Consider the following 20669-nt stretch of genomic DNA (forward strand, 5'->3'; position numbering starts at 1 on the left):
TCCCTTCCTTTTTGCCTTTTTGTTCTATTCAGACCCCCAAGGGATTGGATGATGCCACCCACAGTGGGGAGGGCCATCTGCTTTACTCAGTTTAATTCCAATGCTAATCTCCTCTGGAAACACCTTAACAGACAGAGCAGGAATAATGTTTTGCCAAAGATCTGGGTACTCCATACTCTGGTCCAAGTGACACATAAAATTAACCATTGCAGTCAGAAGACTAATATTTATTGACATCTACTAAAGTGCCTGGGTGGCTCAATCGGTTAAGCCTCTGGCTTCGGCTCAGGTCAGATCTCACATTCGTGGGTTCGAGCCCCGCGTCAGGCTCTGTGCTGACAGCCAGCTCAGAGCCTGGAGCCTGCTTCCGGTTCTGTGTCTCCTTCTCTCTCTGCCCCTCCCCCTCTCATGCTCTGTCTCTCTCTGTATCAAAAATAAATAAAAACATTAAAAAAAAAAGTTTTTAAAGTGCCAGGCAATGTTCTTTAAGCTTCTTATATACGTTAGCCATCCCACTTAATGGGAAGCTTCAGGAAGGTGTGAAGCATCTCTCTCTTGCGGAGCATTATATTCTCAGTAGCCAGAATAGCTCATACACTCACGGTGAATACTTAACCAAATGAATAAATGAATAGAAGGACCTCATCAACTCCCCCAAACAAGCTGTCAACAAGGTGTAGAGAACACCTTCGTTTTACAGATGAAGAAATGGGCTCAACGAGTTTAAGAATATTGTGATCTCAGGACATCTGAGTAGTTCAGTGAGTAAAGCGTCTGATTCTTTAATCTTTTTTTAAGTCTATTCAGAGAGAGAGAGAGAAAACGAATAGGGGAAGGGCAGAGAGAGGGGGGAAAGAAGATCTGAAGCGGCCTCTGTGCTGACAGCAGGGACCCCAATGCAGGCTTGAATCCACAAACTGCAAGATCAAGACCTGAGCCGAAATCTGACGCCAAACTAGCTGAGCCACCCAGGCGCCCCTAAGCATCTGATTCTTGATAATTGGCTCAGGTGGTGAGTAGTCCTGAGATGGAGAGCCTGCTTGGGAGTCTCTCTCTCTCCCTCATTATCTGCGTGCACATGCAGAGTATTGTCATCTCATTAGAACCTTAAAGAAGTGTTGTCTGGCTATCCACGCATCTTAACAAACAATAAGAGTAAAGCAAGATTCTTATTGACTAATAAAAGGCATGTTAAATACTAGAACAAGCCTGTGAAATCCAACATCCTGACTCGTTCAATAACACCCCTACCACGCGAACATAACACTCTATATCTCTCTGTATGAAGTGAGAGAATAGCTTTTCAGTTTTAAGCAAAACACTCAAGACATTTTCTTTGTCAATTTACCCAACACAATGACACTAGATGTGAAGATCATGTAAAACATCTTTCAGGAAGATGAGTGTACTACATGAACAGTAGTGGATTTACTGCAACACTTGTAATGAGATAGCAGCTGTTACTTATCCCATTTTACAGATTGGGAAAACAAGCAATGAACTGCAAAGCAATTCAAGGCAGTGAGTAAAGTGGATTTCTTCTATCCCAGGCTTTCCCCCATCATAATCACCTGCTAGTGTACCTTCCTACGTCTCAGCTGAGCCCGCAGGACTCAGGACTACGGGATTGTTTCGTTTGCCTATTATACAATGTTTTTACATTTTGTAAACTAAAACTCAGGAGATATTCTATGATAATATTAACTGCTGACTACTCTTAAAAGACATGGTAATGCCAAGTAGACTTCTGTGCCCACAATGTCTTCCTTTTACAACCTTTACTTTTTTTGTTGTGGTTAAATATTCATAACATGGAATTAACCATTATAATCAATTCCCATTCAGTGACATTAAGAACATTCACAGGGTGCCTGGGTTGCTCACTTGGTTGAGCGTCTGATTTCGGCTCAGGTCACGTTCTCACGGTTCGTGGGTTCAAGCCCCATGTCAGGTTCTGTGTTGACAGCTAAGAGCCTAGAGCCTGCTTTGAATTCACTCTCTCTCTTGCTCTCTGCCCTTCCCCCCTTGTGTGCATTTGCGTACACTCTCTCGCTCTCTCCCTCTCTCTCTCTCAAAATAAACATTAAAAAATTATTTAAGAGAGAAAAGAACATTTACAATGTTGTATAACCATCACCACTATCCATTTCTAGAACTTTCCCATCATCCCAAACAGAAACTCTGCACCCATTAAACAATAACTCCCTATTCCTCTCTCCTAACCCTTAGTAATCTCTGCTATACCTTTCTGTCTCTATACTTTGCCTATTCTAAGTACCTCATGTAAGAAGAATCCTATATATTTATCCTTTTGTGTCTGGCTTATTTCATTTAGCATAATGTTTTCACAGTTCATCCATGTTGTAGCATTTATCAGAATTTCATTTCTTTTTAAGATTGAAAAATATCCCATTGTATGTTTCTACCACATTCTGTTTATCCATTCATATGTTGATAGAAACTTGGGTTGTTTCCACCTTTTGACTACTGTGAACAACACTGCTATGAACATTATTGTACAAGTATCTGTCTGAATCTGTTTTCAATTCCTTTGGCATACACCTAGAAGTGAGATACTAGATCATATGGTAATTCTATATTGTCCAATGGATAAGATGGGTAGAAATGTTTAAATTATTGAATGGCTAAAAATATCCTTACTGCCTTCACATTTAGTTGGTAGTTTACCTGGGAACAAAATTCTGGGTTGAAAATCATTTCCCTTCCAGATCTTGAGGTATTGCTTCATTTTCTCTAAGTTTCTAATTTTGCTGTAGAGAAGCCTAATGCCATTGGGATTTTCAGTCCCATTATATGAGGTCAGTTTTTCCTCTCTGTAAGGTTTTTGTTTTTAAGGTTTTTTTTTTAAACTTTGTTTTTTTAGAATAGTTTAAGTTTTACAGCAAAATTGAGGGGAAAATACACAGCTCTCCCATACCCCCCTGCTCTTACACACGCATAGCCTCCCCATTATCAACATCTCCCATCAGACTGGTGTATTTGTTAAAACTGATGACCTTACACCGACACATTGTATCTCCCAAAATCCATAGTTTACATAGGGTTCATTCTTGTTGTTTGTTCTAGGGGTTTGGACAAATGCACAATAACGTGTATCCATCATTGTGGTGTCATACAGAATATTTTCACTGCCCAGAAAATCCTTTGTGCTCCACCAATTCATCCCTTTTTTCCCTCCTTCCACAATCCCTGACAAGCAATGACCTTTTTGCTTTCTCCTTTGTTTTATCTTTTCCAGAGTGCCATGTGGTTGGAATCCTACAGTAGGTAGCCTTTTCAGATTGGCTTCTGTCACTTGGTAATATGCATTTAAGATCCCTCCCTGTCTTTTCATGGCTTGATAGCTCATTTCTTTTCAGCACTGAATACATGCCTTTTTCTGGATGTACTCTAGCTTACCCATTCACCTGAGAGACAGCTTGACTGTTTCCAAGCATTGGCAATTATGAATAAAGCTGCTGTAAACTTCAGTGTGCAGGTTTTTGTGTGGATGTAAGTTTTCAACTCCTTTGGGCAAATACCCAAGAGTGTAACTGGTGAATCATATAGTATGAGTACATTTCATTTTGTTAGAAATTGTCTTCCAAAGTGACTGTACCAATTTGCATTCCTACCAACAGCGAATAAGAATTCCTATTGCTCTAATTCCTCATCGGTATTTGGTATAGTCAGTGGCTCTGGATGTTGGCCAGTGAAATAGCCCCTCACCGTTGTTTTAATCTCAGTAAGCTTTTAGAATATTCTCCTCATTACTTTATCTTCTGAAATTTCATGATGATATATCTTGGTACGGAATGTTTTCTCATCTGTTGTTATTAGGCATAGTGCCTAGTAACTCAGCCCCTGTTAAGCTGGGGTGTTTTTGGGTTTTGGTTTTCATAATTTCCTCCTCTTCACTTTCTGGAACTTAAATTTTTCATATGTTGAAACTCTGGACCTGATCGTCTTATTGTCTTATTTTTTCTCTCATATTTCCACCTCTTTGTCTTTTTGTCTTAATTTCTGAAAGATTTCTTCAACTCTGTCTTCAAACTCATGCACTGAATTTTCCTCCCCACTTCTAATTTCCAAGGTCTATTGCTGTCTGTCCTGGTTTTAAGGGGACTATTCTTTTGTGCCTGCGTTGTCTGGGCTCCTCTCTCTGAGGCTATTCTTAGCTGGTAAGGTTTCTTCCTGAGTCTTTCTATTTCACTTTCCTTATCCCCCCCAACCCCACCCCACACCCCTCACCCGTGTTGTTCACTTTAGTCTCTCTTTCATTTTGGAGATTTTCTTCCAAATGTCTGGTTCCTTGGCTGTCTGTTCATATATAAGAATATGGCAATAATAAGCTACTTGGAAATACCAATATCCAGAGAAGGTTGATGCATGGAAAGCTTCTTCACAGGACAATGAGGCTTCAAGCTTTTTCACTGATCTGACCTATAAATGATGGGATATGCAGGTCTTTTTTTTTTCCCCCCCTGGGGCTGTTTAGTTTTTGCAAAGAAGAATCCTTTTCTACCAGGCTAATTGTGGGGAGAAGAGAGATATAAGCTTGACTAAGGGCATGCTAAGCACTTAACTAGGTAAAGGTTGCAAGGATTGAGATAATGTCAAAGGCTTCAGAGCACTACACATTTCCTAAGTTTCGGAGAGTTGTTAGGACTCTGTTTTTTGTGGTGTCATTTTTTTTTTCCCTTTTTCTTCTCAGTATAAAATCTTACTCAGAACAGAAAATTTCGGAAGCTAAAATAACTCCACTGCATATTTTAGACAGGGGAACAGGTTGGCCTTTTGTCACAATGAAGCAAGATATTCCTGAAAAAAAGAAAAAAACCCTACTTTTTCTGAAGTTTGCCAGTTTAGATGTTTTTCATGCCCCAGAAACTGCTGGTAGCAGCCCAGCGTGGTAAGGGGAATGAGAAAGTCTGGATCTGTCTGTGTGTATTGAAACTCTGATACTCAGCCAAGACATGAAGTCGTTTTAGGGTCTAAGAGATGGAAGTAAAAGCTTAGAACATCACTAAATTGTAACAGATGACCTGGATTCCAACCAGAAATACAGATATCTTACAGGATTGTGTTCACAAACAGATGTCTGCACTATTGTACTGAGACCTTGGCGAAATGCAAATGGAGGCTGAGGTTTGAGTTGCTTTGCCAACCAAAATATATATTCTAGAAAACAAAAGGAATGGATTTTTGAAGGATAGAAAGAAACCAGTTCTGTCTATGTTAAAGCAAACACACCTGCAAACAAGTAATTATTCAGCAATACAAAAATTCTGCCTGTGCAATATAGTCTGAATCAAAAAAGAGCTTGGATTTTGATTTACGTATCATAATGTAGTTGATCATCAGACATGCATTTTTATTTTTATCAGAGGTTAGATAAACACTTTTTCTAAAGTATCTAAAATCTTGGAGAGTCCCCAAATTGTATGTTTCCTCCTTTAAAATGTGAAGACTGAGATTGACTTTCTAGAAAGAGAAATTTGGCCAGGCTATGCTTACAAGAAGTAAACTATCTGGGTGCTTGCTCTTCTCTTTTGGGATACTCCAAACTCAAATATTTTTTATTTTTTAAAAATTTTAATTTTTTAATATTATTATATTTTGAAATAAGCTGTATGACCAGTGCAGGGCTTGAATTCATGACCCTGAGATCAAGAGTCACATGTTCTGCTGACCAAGCCAACCAGGCACCCCACACTCCAATATTTTTTATTATTTATTTACTTATTTAATTTTTCTAATGTTTTTATTTATTTTTGAGAGGGGGGAGGGCCTGAGAGAGAGGCAGACACAGAATTGGAAGCAGATTCCCGGCTCCGAGCTATTAGCATGGAGCCTGATGCAGGGCTGGAACTCGTGAACCACAAGATCATAACCTGAGCCAAAGTCGGACGCTTAATAGTCTGAGCCACCCAGGCTCCCCTATTTTTTTAATTTTCAGGTGGGCTTCATGCCTAGAATGTAGCCCAACGTGGGGCCTGAACTCATGACTTTGAGATCAAGACCTGAGCTGAAATCCAGCATCAGATGCCTAACCAACTGAACCACCCAGGCACTGTCAATATTTTTTTAATTTATTTTTTAACATTTATTCATTTTTGAGAGACAGAATGTGAGTGGGGGAGGGGCAGAGAGAGGGACGGAGACAGAATCTGAAGCAGGCTATGAGCTGTCAGCACAAAGTCCCATGTGGGGCTCAAACCCATGAATCATGAGATCATGACCTGAGCTGAAGTCGGATGTCCAACCCACTGAGACACCCACCCACCCCCGATATTTTTTAAAGATGATATAGTGCTATGTTCTGAGCCTTTTTTCTGAGGTGATTCAAGTGGTCTAAACAGTGTTTGATCAAAGTCTTATTCTTTTGGGGTATGTTGTACCCCATTTGACTTCTGAATAACTGTTAGCACCAGGGTGGCATTTCAGCTCCTTCCCTTCAGATCACTGAAAGGCAGCTTCCCAGAAATTTATCTTCAGTTAATAATTAAGGATGCACAAAAAAATTTATGTACAAGGAGTCATAATCGCACACACAAAAAATGAGGCTACCCAAATATCTGTTAGAGATTGAAATGGGGCATTCATCCAAACTTAGAAGAAGAAGAAGAAAAAAAGTCTTGCAGCTTGCCAGAGTTTGACTTACTGTGTTTATGTGTTCACTACCTAAATATGTAGTAAATTTAAACGATAGTAAAAACATATAAAAATACCTGGAAGTAAAATGAAAATCCCGTTGACCCTAGATGTCTGGTTTACATGATGCCAAGACTCTGAGATGGTTTGTCTGGAGGTGTGACATACATACCATAAAGTACACAGATCTTAAACTAGACACATTTTTATCCTAACGCAAGTCCTGCCCCAGCAGACCTCTATGCTGACTATCTAGGATTTTAAAAAAATATTGGGCAAACAGCAAGATTTCTCCAGTTATAAGAAGGTTTGGTATCAAAATACTTGGGCTTAATGTTTCATTTTTCTTTTGTATTGTTCAGTTCCAGTGCTACCCACATGGAAGGAATCAATTTCTTTCCTGTACTTTCTCTGTCAGTTTCTGTAATTTTCCACAAAGGATGAGGAAAACCAAAAATTTCTCCTCCTATCCTTTTATCTCCTGGGCAGTACTGAAATATCTTTTCACCTACTTGAATTTCTCTTTTAAGTGGCAGAATAAGAACCACAAAAGGAACTATTAACAACAAACAACAGAGAGTTTAATTAACAACCTCTTAGATCACTTCAAAGGAGTGAAGACTACATGTAAAAGAATAAAATGAAATACATGGTTAGTAATATAAAAAGTCTTAAAAATACTCATGGCTTTTGACCTAGCAATTCTATATCTAAAAACGTTTCCTGAGGAATATTTAAAGATGTGTACAAAGGTTCACAAGAAGTAAAAAATTGGAAACCAACTAAATGCCCTCAAACAAGAGAGTGTGTAAATACAGTAATTCTTTCAATGGAATACCATGTAATCCCTACAAATGAAGCTATTGAAGTGAATTTATAAACAAAGAATCATAGGATGCATTAACTCTAAAAAAAGCAAGTCACAAAATATTATTGTATATACAACAATATCCCATTTTTGGCAGTAAATGGCTCTGGGCTCTCCCACTTAAAATCTGTATGATCTTGGATAAGTTGCTTAATATCTCCAAGCCTCAGAGTAAATTTACAGATAAATTTTATATTTATCTGTAAAAGAATGGTAATAACAGCAAAAATCACATAGTGTCATTGTGAAGATTATTTCACACTTATGCATCTTGTTAACTATGATTAATACCAATTTGTTATTAACATTATTATTCACATGTTAATATGCTAACATATATTGCATATTTAATAATATAAAATTGCATGTTTTTAATATAATTTCTGTGCTTGTAATTTTGTAATGATACCCAACTATTTTCCTCCATATAATGGAAGAAATATTGCCTCTGAAGCCATAATCCATTTATTCTCTTACTTCTTACCTACTGTATCTATAAATTTTGGATTATTTTAGGCTGTCAATAAATCTTAGTGAAAAATCAGGCATTATAAAACCATCCTGAAGACAAGATTGCAATAGTAACTTAGAGTAAGTTAAACATTAATTTACCCATTAGAGAATAATAAACATACCTAGAATGGACTTAAGAGTTCATAAATTTCCTTTGGTCCAAGACTTTTATTTTATAAAGAGGTGAAGGAATAGGGTTTCAATTACTTTGCTCAATGTTCTTCCTGACAGAGCTGATCTTGAACCTGGTTTTGTTAACTCTGTCTTCTGGGTGTAGGTATCCAGTAATTATATGCAATGAAGTGTTCAATTCAATGCTGTTGATAAATCAGAAAATTGCTGAGCTGTTGAAGGTGAATAAAAATAACTTCTGAACAGCTAAAAATAAGGAACATTACTAAGCAAAAACTTTCATTTGCAGCTATTTTCTTTACCTATGCAATTTAGAAGCGTAATGACCCAGGAGGAGGCAGTACATGAAAAAAAATTTCTACTAAAACTCACCATATGATCATTCATTGTCCTTTTGGAGATATATTTCCCCCTGAAATGTCACCAATAAGAAGCCCCTTTATTGGGAAATTATGCTTAAAAAAAAAGTCACTTCTAACCCTCTTACAGATGTATTTATACTTCTGTTGCCAATGTAATACATACCTTTACAACTTTAATACTTTTTGTGTCCTTTTGAGGCTTGTTTTTTTTTTCTATCTCAGCCTTTTATTCTTTATACTTTAGTTTTTTAACAATTGTCTTTCAAATTATCTAATCAGTGGGAGTTTTGTAGCCTTTTTTCATTTTCTTTCTATGAGTAGTTCTTTTTCATAGTTTGACTAATCTTGTTTTCTTGCCTAGGCAAATGTCAGACTTAATTCTCACCATTTTTGCTTTTTATATTTTTTCCATTGCCTGACTCTTTCCATACCTTAATTTCCAAGATGAGCCTCCATGTTTTTTCTAAATTTCCATCATTTATCTACATCCTTAAATTATCACGTCCCTTACAGATCTCTAAGTAAATCACAAGTTTTCACCCAATAGATCCAGGGTGTTGGGCTGTGTTACAGTGTGATTACTTCTCCATATTAAAAGATTTAACTAGTTTCCATCTTTATTTGCTTTATACTTTATAATACCACTTCTCTGTATACAGTCGAAGAAACTGTTTTATTCTGTTAGGTAATTCCTATCTCATAAGCTTCAAATTTACCAACGACCCTACTCTTGTATGCCAAGACCCACGGGAAACCCCACATTGAAACACTGGATCTTTTAGGGGCACCTGGGTGTCTCAGTCGTTTAAGCGTCCAACTTTGGCTCAGATCATGATCTCACAGTTTGTGGTTTCAAGCCCTGTGTTGGTCTCTGTGCTCACAGCTCAGAGCCTGGAGTCTGCTTTGGATTTTGTGTCTCCCTCTCTCTCTGGCTCTCAAAAATAAATAAATGTTAAAAAAAACACATACACTGGATCCTTTAGAGAACTAAAGGAGGAAGGAGACTGTAAGAAGGAGCGGCTAGAAGAGCTTCCTTGAAGAACCTTGCTACAAAATATCCCTCCTTCACACTTAGTAAAATTTCAATCACGTCTGCCTAAAAAGGTTAAGGCACATGAACCTCAGACTTGGAGCTTGAGCATGAGTCCAATGGCTTCCTAACACTTGATGGGGGTGTCTGCTCAAGACAAGAAGAAACCCTCCTTTGTCATTCTTTTCCTTGCTTTTCCTCTTTCTCTTCCTGGTCCTTCCTGGCTCTGCTTCTCTTCCTCTGTTCTCTTGCGTTTTGTCACTTGTTTCTCCCAGGGCTCAGAACTCAGGCTGATTCTCAGCATTTTTGTGAAGGTAGAGTTTTAATAGTTAAACAGGCTTTTGTGGGCCACTCTAGGACGGTGAGGACTAGTTATCACATGCTGCTGTGGGAAAGTGTTGGCCAGTTACAAAAGTCAAACAAAGAAAACAATTCGTGAATGAAAAGAAGGAACACAAATTAATTTGTAACTTGAAAACTTTTTCTTTTGGTTTTGTTTTAGGCTTAGAATTTGTATTCTAGGCTCAAGTTCTTGCTCTTCCCAAATAAATATTTATGCTTTCCCAGTTCTTCAAAATCGTGTAAGCCTTTCAGGAAATGCTTTGGAATTTCACTTAAATCTGCTTCCTTTTGGGTGCATCAGAGTTGCTCCCTTTCTTACTCTTGTCATTGACTCTGATTTTACATTGTCTTCCTGCACTGTTCTCTGTTAGCCAAATTCATTGTGTAGTCAGTTTTGGCCTTTGTTATTGCATGGTTCACTTTTGTCCCCTCGTTATTCCTACTGTATTCTCACTTCTGTACATCTGTCTTTGTCATGGCCTTCTTCTGGGCACACAAATGCCACCCCCTGGTCATATCAATATGAATACTTTTTTTAATGTTTATTTTTGAGAGAGAGAAAGAGAGAGAGAAAGCACGAGAGCATGAGCGGGGAAGAGGCAACAAGAAGGAGACACAGAATCCGAAGCAGACTCCAGGCTCTGAGCTGTAAGCACAGAGCCTAACATAGGGCTCAAACTCAATGAGCTATGACATCATGACCTGAGCCGAAGTCGGACGCTTAGCCAACTGAGCCACCCAGGTGCCCCGCAACATGAATACTTTTATGTCTACTTGTTACCTCTTTTGCATTTCAAAGTGCCTTACCTGTCCTCTGCTAGCCACCTTATTTTTTCCTTAACATGTATTAATGTTGAAGATACTTTCACTTTCTCTTTCCACCACTTCATTTTATGGAAGGGGCATACCTGAAAGAGGTCTATTTCTCTTTGGTGGTTAAAGTTAATGTTTCTCTTTCTGGCACTTTTGATTTTTTTCTCCAGAAGATTTTATTTTTAAGCAATCTCCGCACCCAACATGGGGCTCAAACCCACAACCCCAAGATCAAGAGTCGCACATGCAACTGACTGAGGCAGCCATCTTTCTGGATATGTTTAAATGTCCTAAAAGACTTCACTATACCCTCTCTCGATCCTCTCTTCCTTGCTTATCTCTCACTTCCACTCTTCCTTTCTGCTGTTGTTGATGGGTCTTCTCCACACAGTGACCTCTTTTCCTCTTCTATTATGTTTTAGAAAACTTTTCATGCATCCACAAGAGCTTCTCATCCAAGGTTTGGTCTTTACTTGATGTCGAGACAACACCAGCACTACGCATACTAGATGTGTGATTGCCCCCTGAAATACTCCGCAGAACTGCCTCCGCTTGTGTTAATGGGCTACTCCAGGATGCCTTACTCTATCTGCAATGTCAAGCCTGGACAAGAATGCCTGTAAAAGCTCTGGCAGGTGTCAGTGTCTTTCCCCAGGCTGTTCACTCTGCCCCACTTCGGCAGTATGTGCATGGTGACTTCTTGCACAGAGCCCAGGCTCATCAGTAATTCTATGGGTTGCATTAGCTTTTTAGGCTGAAAACGATAGCCTCCTGGGGCTAACAGGAGAATGGGAAAGGTTAAGGACCAGGGAAGTATGCAATTTTTTTTAAATGCCAGGATGGAGCAAGGCAAGACTTCTGTGTTCTTGTATCAAAGGTGACTTGTGCTGGAGATGGGAAAAGTGGGACCATGTGCATTCAGAAGAGACAGCCAAGACAGGTAAAGAAGTAGAGGCAGGATTTCCTCTTCAGATCTCTTCTCTTGCAAAACACTGTCATTTTCTCTCTTTGTCTTTGATTCTCAGGTGTAGTTTATAATGGCCCTCACTTTCTGTTTAAGTAACATGATGACTCAATAGCATATTACCAAAGATTATTGCCACTAAAGGCTTTGCCTTACTCTACACTCAAGTACAGTTTAATGATATCCCAGTACGATACTATGTGCTGATATGCCTTAGTTATGGTTATTTTATTCCTAATTAGCACATTAATTTAGGCTTTTATATTTCACATGCACTTGTATTTCTTTTAAAAGTTCTTTTCCCTCCGTATTCAAGGTAAATGAGGCATTATGTGTTTGCATTGTATTTATGAAGCACATACCACGCACATTTCACATCCATTATGTACTGAGCGCCTAGCAAACTGCCTGGCACATCTTTTTACAAAAAATACAGCTTTATTGAGATATAATTCACATGTCATATAGTTCACTCACTTACAGTGTATAATTCCATGGCTTTCCATATACTCACTGAGTTGCACAACGGTCACGGTGATAAATTTAAGAACATTTTCATCATCCCAAAAAGAAACCTGTACCTCTTAGCAGTCACCCCCCCAAACTCTCCTTCCAACCCCCTTTCAGCCCCAGACAACCACTAGTCTAGTTTCTGTCTCTATTGACTCACCTATTTTGCACATATCATATATGGAATTATACGTGGGCTTTTGGGACTGGTTTATCTCACTTAGTGTAAAGTTTTCAAGGTTTGTCTACGTTGTAGCATGTATCAGTACTTCATTCCCTTTTATTGCTAAAGTATATTCCATGGTAAGAAAATACCATTTTTCATTTATCCATGCAGGTGATGGATATTTGGGTTGTTTCTATTTTTTGGCTATTGTCAATAATGCTGCCCTGAACGCTCATGTTTAAGCTTTTGTGCAGGCAGGTGTTTTCATTTCTCTTGGACATATACCCAGGAGTGGAATTGCTGGGTCATATGATAACTCTTTGGGGAACTACCAGACTGTTTTTCAAAGTGGCTGCACCATTTTACATTCCTACCAGCATTGTATGAGGTTCTGATTTCTCCACATCCTCACCAATACTTTTTATTATCTTTTTTATTATAGCCAGTCTAGCGGATGTGTGGTCGTATCCGATTGTGGTTTTGACTTGTATTTCCCTGATGGCCAATGATGTTGAATATATTTTCAAGTGCTTATTGGACATTTGTATATATTTGACAATGTCTCCTTAGATCTTTTGTGCCACACATATTTTAAATGCTCAAGATATTTTTCAAATAATTAGATTAATTATAAATTTTAATCACCATAGTAACTAAGTTAAAAGGTTTAATTACCTCAGTTTTGCAGACATGGATTAGAAAGTGAAGTAATTTACTCAAGGCTACATTGACAGTCAGTTGCTTATTTAAGCTTTTGGATCCTATCTCTCTATTATTAGGGACAAAATGCTTTGGTGATGGTCACACCATGTATCTATAAAGAATACAGCCATAGTGAATATGTCCTCTGATAATGGCTACTGTCTATCTATCTTGTCAGCCGAGTCCCACTAAAGACTGCAAATCAGAATACTTGTAGTTGACATTGAATTAATCTATCAGGTCAGTACATTTCATTCTTGTAGAGTTAATTTGTTACCTGTCTTCTATTTGGTTAGTTTTCAAACCACATTTTAGGTGATTACAGACTGACTGGCTTAGCCAGTTTTAGAGATAAGATTCAAAGAGAACAGTTGAAGCTTGTTTTCCTTTGCTTTTAACATTTGTAGGAGGACCAGTCCTAGAGATGTCGGAGGTCACTTAAAAAGATGTAATTATTTTACGATCAAAGGGGAAGATAACTGGCCTTCACATCAGTCCCTGTTTTAAAACAACATACACCATGAGTTTCTAGTATCCGGCTCTGTAAAGGAAAATAGAGCACTCTGTAAAGGCCAAGTTGTCTCTGCAAAGCTGATTTCTTTGGCAGACCCCATCTACTGTCCCCAGTCACTGTGGAATTACTTCTAGCTCACCCCTTCACCCTCCAGTCTGTTGCCTCCCTTTCCTGCTCAGTTTCACTATGAAGTGTAGCTCCGATGTTCCAGAACGGTGGTGGGGTTTTCCCTGAATGGCCGAGTTTGCTGTAAAGAGTGCCCAGGCCAGTCAGCAGCCCTGCTCCTTTGCCCAGAAGCAGTGCCATGCCACGGTGAAGAGCATTGCATGTTTTCTGCCCCGCTGCCCTCCGGCAGAGGCTTACCCATACAGATGTGGAGCCGCCTTGGAGATCTGCCAACGTAAATGAACGGAAACGCTCATCATTTGCCCACATTGCACTGCTGACCTGGGTGTTGAACTGAATCCAGCTCCGATTTTACTTCCTCTGGCTTTTCACTAAATATTAAATGACCGAGGTAGAATTTTTATTACGTGTGCCAGTGTGCTATGCACTGGCTCTGGGGCAGTGTGTTCTTTTCATAGACCTGAGGTGTGTTATTAGAGATTTTTGTTTCTCCCAGATGCATTAAAATTACTTTAGTCAAAATAAAAGACAGCTTCATTCTGGGCCAAGCAGCAGGAAAGCAATTTAATATGAGCACACACAGGACACTTAGGGCAGTGGCTTTCTGCGGGAAGATGTTCTTGAACCAAGTGTGCTCCTCCATGGGATGGTATCAGATGATATTTTAGTTACTTATTCAGAGTCAGAATCCTGTGAGCCCTCAGATCACAAAACTGGCTTAGAACTGGCTAGTCGCCCAGAGGTCACCTCACCTGGTCTCTTCTGTAATGAAAAATTGTCTCCATTGTGACCCTCGGGGATGGCCACTCAATACCCACTGAAATACTTCTGGTGAGGGGGAGCCCCCCCTTTACAGGTGGATACAGGTCTATTTCACTACTGAAAACTTCTGGTTCTTAGAATATTCTTCCTTAGACTGAGACTTTCAGATGTTCCCAGACTTTCTTTTCAAAGGAAGTATTTATTCTAACAATAATATCATCAGAAAAGCAGTTTGTACAGAGGATAAATCATTAAACTTCCCACTTTGAAATGTTCAGTGGGTGGTGGACTGCAAATTCCCAAAAGCCAACTCCTAAACCAGCCATAAAGCAACTACTCCATCCACTACATTAGATCTCTAGAAATTAAAGATGGCAGAAAGATACATTATTCTGAGCACCTGTTATGGAAAGTGTCGTGCGTTCTAGATTCTCAGTTTAGACAAAGTCTTAGATTGAAGTTTTAAGAAGTTATATCAGAATTGAAAGTAATATAATTTATGTCACAGACTAGAAATTTAATAGAAAACATTAAAAGTTGAGCTTAAAATGCCTAAGTCACTGTAACTGTGGCTAATTAGTCTTGCTTTGTTCTTGGACAATATTATGGTATATTTTTGCTTATTATAGAAGCTTTAGGGGCACCTAATGGCTCAGTCGATTGAGAGTCTGGCTCTTGATTTGGGCTCAGGTCATGATCCCAGGCCCAGAGTTGTGGGATCGACCCTGCATCAGGCTCCATGTTGAGTGTGTGGAGCCTGCCTGGGACTCTCTCTCTCTCTCTCTCTCTCTCTCTCTCTCTCCCCCCCCATCCCTTCTCCCCTGCTCACACTCTCTCTCTGTCTCTCTAAAAAACAAAACAAAACAAAAAGGAAATTTACTTTGATTTCAGATAAATGTATGTACAAATTAGATGGATGGATGATAGAATGTATCTTCTTTATATATATATATATATATACATATACGTATATTTACGTATATATTATACGTATATTTATACGTATATACGTATAATATACGTATATTTATATATATATATACATATATATATATACATATATATATGTATATATAGAGAGAGAGAGAGTTTTGGGGGGTGTTCAAGTGAGTGAGGGGGAGAGAGAGAGAGAGAGAGAGAGAGAGAGAGAGAGAGAGAGAAGGAATCGGGGCTCACCCAATGCAGGGCTTGAGTTCACGAACTGTGAGAGATCATGACCTGAGGTGAAGTCAGATGGTTAACAACTGAGCCACCCAGGCACCTGTATATATATTTTTTAAATCTCAAAAGAAACTAGGAATTATATAATACTCCTTTCTAAACAATTTCAAGTGATTCTTAATTTTTGACATAAGGTTACTTCAGCCTCACACCTTCTCTAACAACACTGGACTTGGATTTAAAATACCTTTTTCAGGGGCACCTGGGTGGCTCAGTTGGTTAAGTGTCTGACTCTTGATTTTGGCTCAGGTTGTGATCTCATGGTTTGTGAATTCGAGCCCCGTGTTGGGCTTTGCACTGACAGCGAGGAGGCTACTTGGGATTCTCTCTCTCCTCTATCTCTGCCCCTCCTCCCACTCGCTCATGCTCTCTCTTTCTCCAAATAACTAAATAAACATTTAAAAAATATAATAAAATATCTTTTCCAAGTTAGCTATTTTTGGTTACGTTACTATCTCTGTTTTCCTTTTAAATGTGAAGGTGTCATTTAGGGGGCATCTGGGTGGCTCCATCGGTTAAGCGTTTGACTTCAGTTCAGGTCATGATCTCACAGCTCGTGAGTTCGAGCCACACATCAGGCTCTCTGCTGACAGCTCAGAGCCTGGAGCCTGCTTTGGGTTCTGTGTCTCTGGCTCTCTATGTCCCTTACTCGGTCATGCTCTGTCTCTGTCTCTCTCTGTCTCTCTCTCTCAAAAATAAACATTTGAAGTTTTGGGGTTACTGTTAGGAGAAGGGCCGTGGGAATCACAGGCTCCAGTGTGCAAGGGGACTTTTGAGATGGGGTACTTCTGCATCCTGGTGTGCCATCCACACATCCTGTCCAGTTTAACAGTTGTCCTGGCAAAAATGTCCCAGTTTTTACACCAAATTATGTGGTTTCCCTTCTTAAAGCTCATTTAGCTCAATAGTCTCCTCTTAGATGAGAATTGAAGGCCAGAGAAACTAAGTGACTTTCAGAAGACATTTCTGGCAGAGTAGTGACTGAGCCTGGAAGCCAGCACCCCTGCCTGTGGAAACGACAGTGGTTCTTTCGCCAGAGCGGGCTCCCGCCTTCTCAAAGGAGCATCGAGTTCTGGGGGACAGCCTGTGAGGCCCTTCCAGCCAGGCTGGAGTGCACCAGCCGGACACCAGGGTGGCCCTAGCAGCAAGCGTGGTGCCCTAGGCTAACGGCCCCGCCTGCCCTAGCTGTCCTCACCCCCCGAAAGACAGCATGGCTTCGTGCCGGGTTCCCCCTCCAGTCTTCCTTCTCATTAACAGAATCTGATTTTACAAACGTTTAGCTACATCATGGCCCCCATTTGAATCCCCTCCAAGTTCTTCACATATATATTTCCTCAAGTAACACGTCAGAAAATACATTCTTCTCACGGTGTGTCTAATGACTTTTGTATGTACAAATTGAAAAAGAAAACTGGCTGATCGTCTTAAGCTGGACAGGTGAGTAACGGCCAAAACGCAAGGTATGAATGACAAAACGAGGTTTAAGTTGGAGACGTGTGTTAACGGTGAGCGCCTCACTCACCCATGGGGTCCCTCATTCCTTTGTCAATAATAGGGCAGGAGGTCCCATTTAATTAAACAGATTTTAGCCTTCAGAGCAAAAGCCTAAAAAAAAAAAATCACTTCTCTTTGCTGTTAGTTTCTTCCTCTTTGCCCTGACCTGGGTTAATAACCAGAGTTTGATCTGGTTATAACATTGACACTTGCATGTGCAGGCACGCAGCCCAACAGCACTGGACAGTTCTTGCAAGGAACAGGGAAAGCACGAAACTTCCTTCAACACGTCCTTCCTCTGTGTGGGGCCAGCAACTTGAAGCTGCTTCCCAAAGCTGCGGGGAGGCTGTTTGTGAAAAGGGAACCAGGGAAGGAGCGAGGGAGTTCTTGCTCTGTTCCTAAGAGCTCTAACCGGGACCTATGGTAGTGCAAACATTGCTTAAAGACTTGAAAGAGTGTCCTGTGCGTTTCATAGGCCTCTTTATTTTACCAAATCCATACAAATACAAGATTTGTATATATTTAGAAGGCTTACTTGTTTAAATGCTCACTGAGAATTAAAAGAATTCTGGAACCTCCAAGCCCCTGCTGGGTTATGTTAGTAACTTACTGGCTGTTGTGAGGGAAGATTTTTTTTTTTTAGCTGCCCAAGCTTCTACTGCCAATGGAAATAAGCACAGAGCTGGCTTCTTTTCCGGGATCTAATTAGAATTAAACTTCCCAACTGGTGGCAGAATAAACACCAAGTTTCATGTGCCTTCATGCAGCCTATTTCCTCTGTCTGCAAAGCTTTCCCATCACTTGCCGTCAGTCAGGATCAAGCTCTCAGTTTCCCCTCATGGAAGTTACCGGCGCCTCTCTTGAAATCTAGCAGCACTTTGTCTCTACCGCCTAAGGTTTACAGCCTTTCAGACTGTACACCTTATTTCCTGAATTAGAGAAAAAAAACTCTTCGAAAGAAGAACCATGTTTTATGCATCTACCTGTCTCTCAAAAAACCTAATGCTCTGCTTGGCACATAATAGATGCCTAGTACATAAGTATTGAATAAATGGAAAGTAAATAGAAAATGTTTAATTAGGAGTGCCTGGGTGGCTCAGTCAGTTAAGTGTCCAACTCTTGGTTTCAGCTCGGGTCATAATCTAAGGATCTAGTGGTTATGAGTTCGAGCCCTGTGTTGGGCTCTGTGCTGAGAGGACAGAGCCTGCTTGGAATTCTCTCTCCCTCTCTCCCTGCCCCATCCCTACTCGTGCTGTCTATTTCTCTCTCTCTGTCTCTCAAAATAAATAAGTAAATATTAAAAAAGGAAAAATCCTTAACTATAAGAGAGATGAGATAAATACTCCTTATTTCCTCTGAGTTTTTTTCTTTTTCAATCTACTCTTTTTAAATGTTTATTTTTGAGAAAGAGAGAGACAGAGTACCAGCTGGGGAGGGGTGGGGAGAGAGGGAGACCCAGAATCCGAAGCAGGCTCCAGGCTCCGAGCTGTCAGCACAGAGCCCGACACAGGGCTCCAAGTCATGCACAGCAAGATCATGACCTGAGGCGAAGTTGGACGCTCAACTGACTGTGCTGACCAGACACCCCTAAATCTACATTTTAAAATGTAAGCGTTTTGACATGAGCTAAAGAAAGATTCAAAGGAACTTTCTCTTAGGTGTCTTTATACGCCTGGGATGCTAGTGGTTGTCCTATGAAAACCAGAAATAATTCAGTAATTTGAGGCCTATGGACAGCTCCTCATCCCCTGAAAACATACTGCACCCACAGTATTGGGTGTTCTTCTCGTGACTGACTAGTTGAACAATTGTGTATAAGTTGGACATGTAAGATCTGGAAGATGCTCTTAGCGCCTCTCAAGCAGTAAACAGAAAAATGACATGGTTACATGCGTTCTAATCTCTTGCATGGTGCTTTTTACCTGTTCCTTCTTGTTTTACACTGTCAGTCTTTTAGGTAAGACACTAGCATTTTTACCTTAATTAGACAATTACACATCATGAGGCACTAATTTGTTAACCTATGTTCACAAATCATTTCATTACTACTGCCGTCTTTGATGTGCTGTTATTATTTAGTTATGGGAGTAAATAATTCGACAGCTAACAGGAAGACACTCATTATTTTCTGGGAGATATTGTTGTTATTTTCAGTGTTTTAAAAATACTTTAATCAAAACAAAAAAACTGCTTTAGTAAAAACTTTTAACAAATCTAACATAGTGCTCATAATCGTAGTAAATAAACAGTATTCGTTGCTTTAATATGAACAATGATTTGGGGGCCAAATACTAGCTCCTGAATTTCACAGTGAATAGATTTCTTAAAAAAAAAAAAAAAGAAAGAAAGAAACTCCCTCTCCTCCCCGCCCCACTTCATGCTGGTTCTCATCTCCCGTGATGGTGTAATTTATAAAATGCAGTTTCTAATATTGATTTGTGAGGCACTTTGATAGCTGGAGATAAAAGCAGCAATTCCCTTCCTATTTGGTGCTGCTATATACAGCTGCTCAAACTTTCTTGATGCCCTAGTACCGTTAATTCCATTTGGTAAGCACTTTCACCCACTGCCACATCCGGGGAGCCTTAGGTACCCCTGGGTTCCCTCCGTGGCTCTTTGGTGACTAGAGAAACGAAGCTGCCAGGTGTGAACTCCCATCAGGTTTCACTACCGCTTCAGCTGACAGTCTGCATCCAGGATCAATAATATCATTATGCATTTATGTGCAAACATCACAATTACTTTAAGCAATTAAGTTCTTACTTCCCTATACTCCTCCAGTAATAACATATCCTAAGGAAGGGGCATGCCTATCATATTATTAAGAGGTATATGTGAACCTTGTAAAAATGTTATTGACCCATGCTGTGGCCATGTCTCACATAGCAGACGCATGCTCAGATTGTTACTTATCTTCTAGGTCCTCATCATTTGTCTTCCACTACAATGTGACTTTCTCAAGGGCCAAGACTGTGTGCCTGATACCCCTCGGAGTCTGTGCTACCCAGAAAAGCACCTGGCATCCCATAAGTAGGCTGTCAAAGAAATGTTTGTGGGCACCTGGGTGGTTCAGTTGGTGAAGCATCATGATCTTGCAGTTCATGGGTTCAAGCCCTGCTTCGGGTTCTGCACCGACAGCTCAGAGCCTGGAGCCTGCTTCAGATTCTGTGTCTCCCTCTCTCTCTGCCCTTCCGCTGCATGCACATTCTCTCAAAAGTAAATTTAAAAAATATTTTAAAATCACATTGCATTCCTAGATGGTATGCAATAAAGGTTATTCAGTGAATAAAGTAATCTTTCTCCTAGTATGGATAAAATGATTGTTTATTTTTCTGTTATGCTAACATACCCTCTTCCTAAGCTTCTCCTTTTTGGTCTGGCACTGCATGCTTCTGCTGAGTGAAAACTCACCTTCCAGTGACAGCAAAGCACCCCAGGTGAATGCTAATCCAAGGCATAGAGACACAGGCCTCTCCCCATGTCCCTTCTGTTGGGA

At 39.9% G+C, this 20669-nt stretch overlaps 1 long non-coding RNA gene across 1 annotated transcript in view; it reads left to right on the forward strand.

Moving 5' to 3' along the window:
* The window catches only part of LOC115297725, a 36377-nt gene extending 16136 nt beyond the window's left edge, over window positions 1-20241 (forward strand). The window contains exon 3 of the long non-coding RNA XR_003911477.1: window positions 20094-20241. This is a non-coding gene — a long non-coding RNA (uncharacterized LOC115297725). The remainder of the gene's footprint in view (window positions 1-20093) is intronic.
* Window positions 20242-20669: the final 428 nt, after the last annotated feature.

This window comes from Suricata suricatta, chromosome 8 (genome assembly GCF_006229205.1).
Source record: "Suricata suricatta isolate VVHF042 chromosome 8, meerkat_22Aug2017_6uvM2_HiC, whole genome shotgun sequence".
Classification (NCBI taxonomy): domain Eukaryota; kingdom Metazoa; phylum Chordata; class Mammalia; order Carnivora; family Herpestidae; genus Suricata; species Suricata suricatta.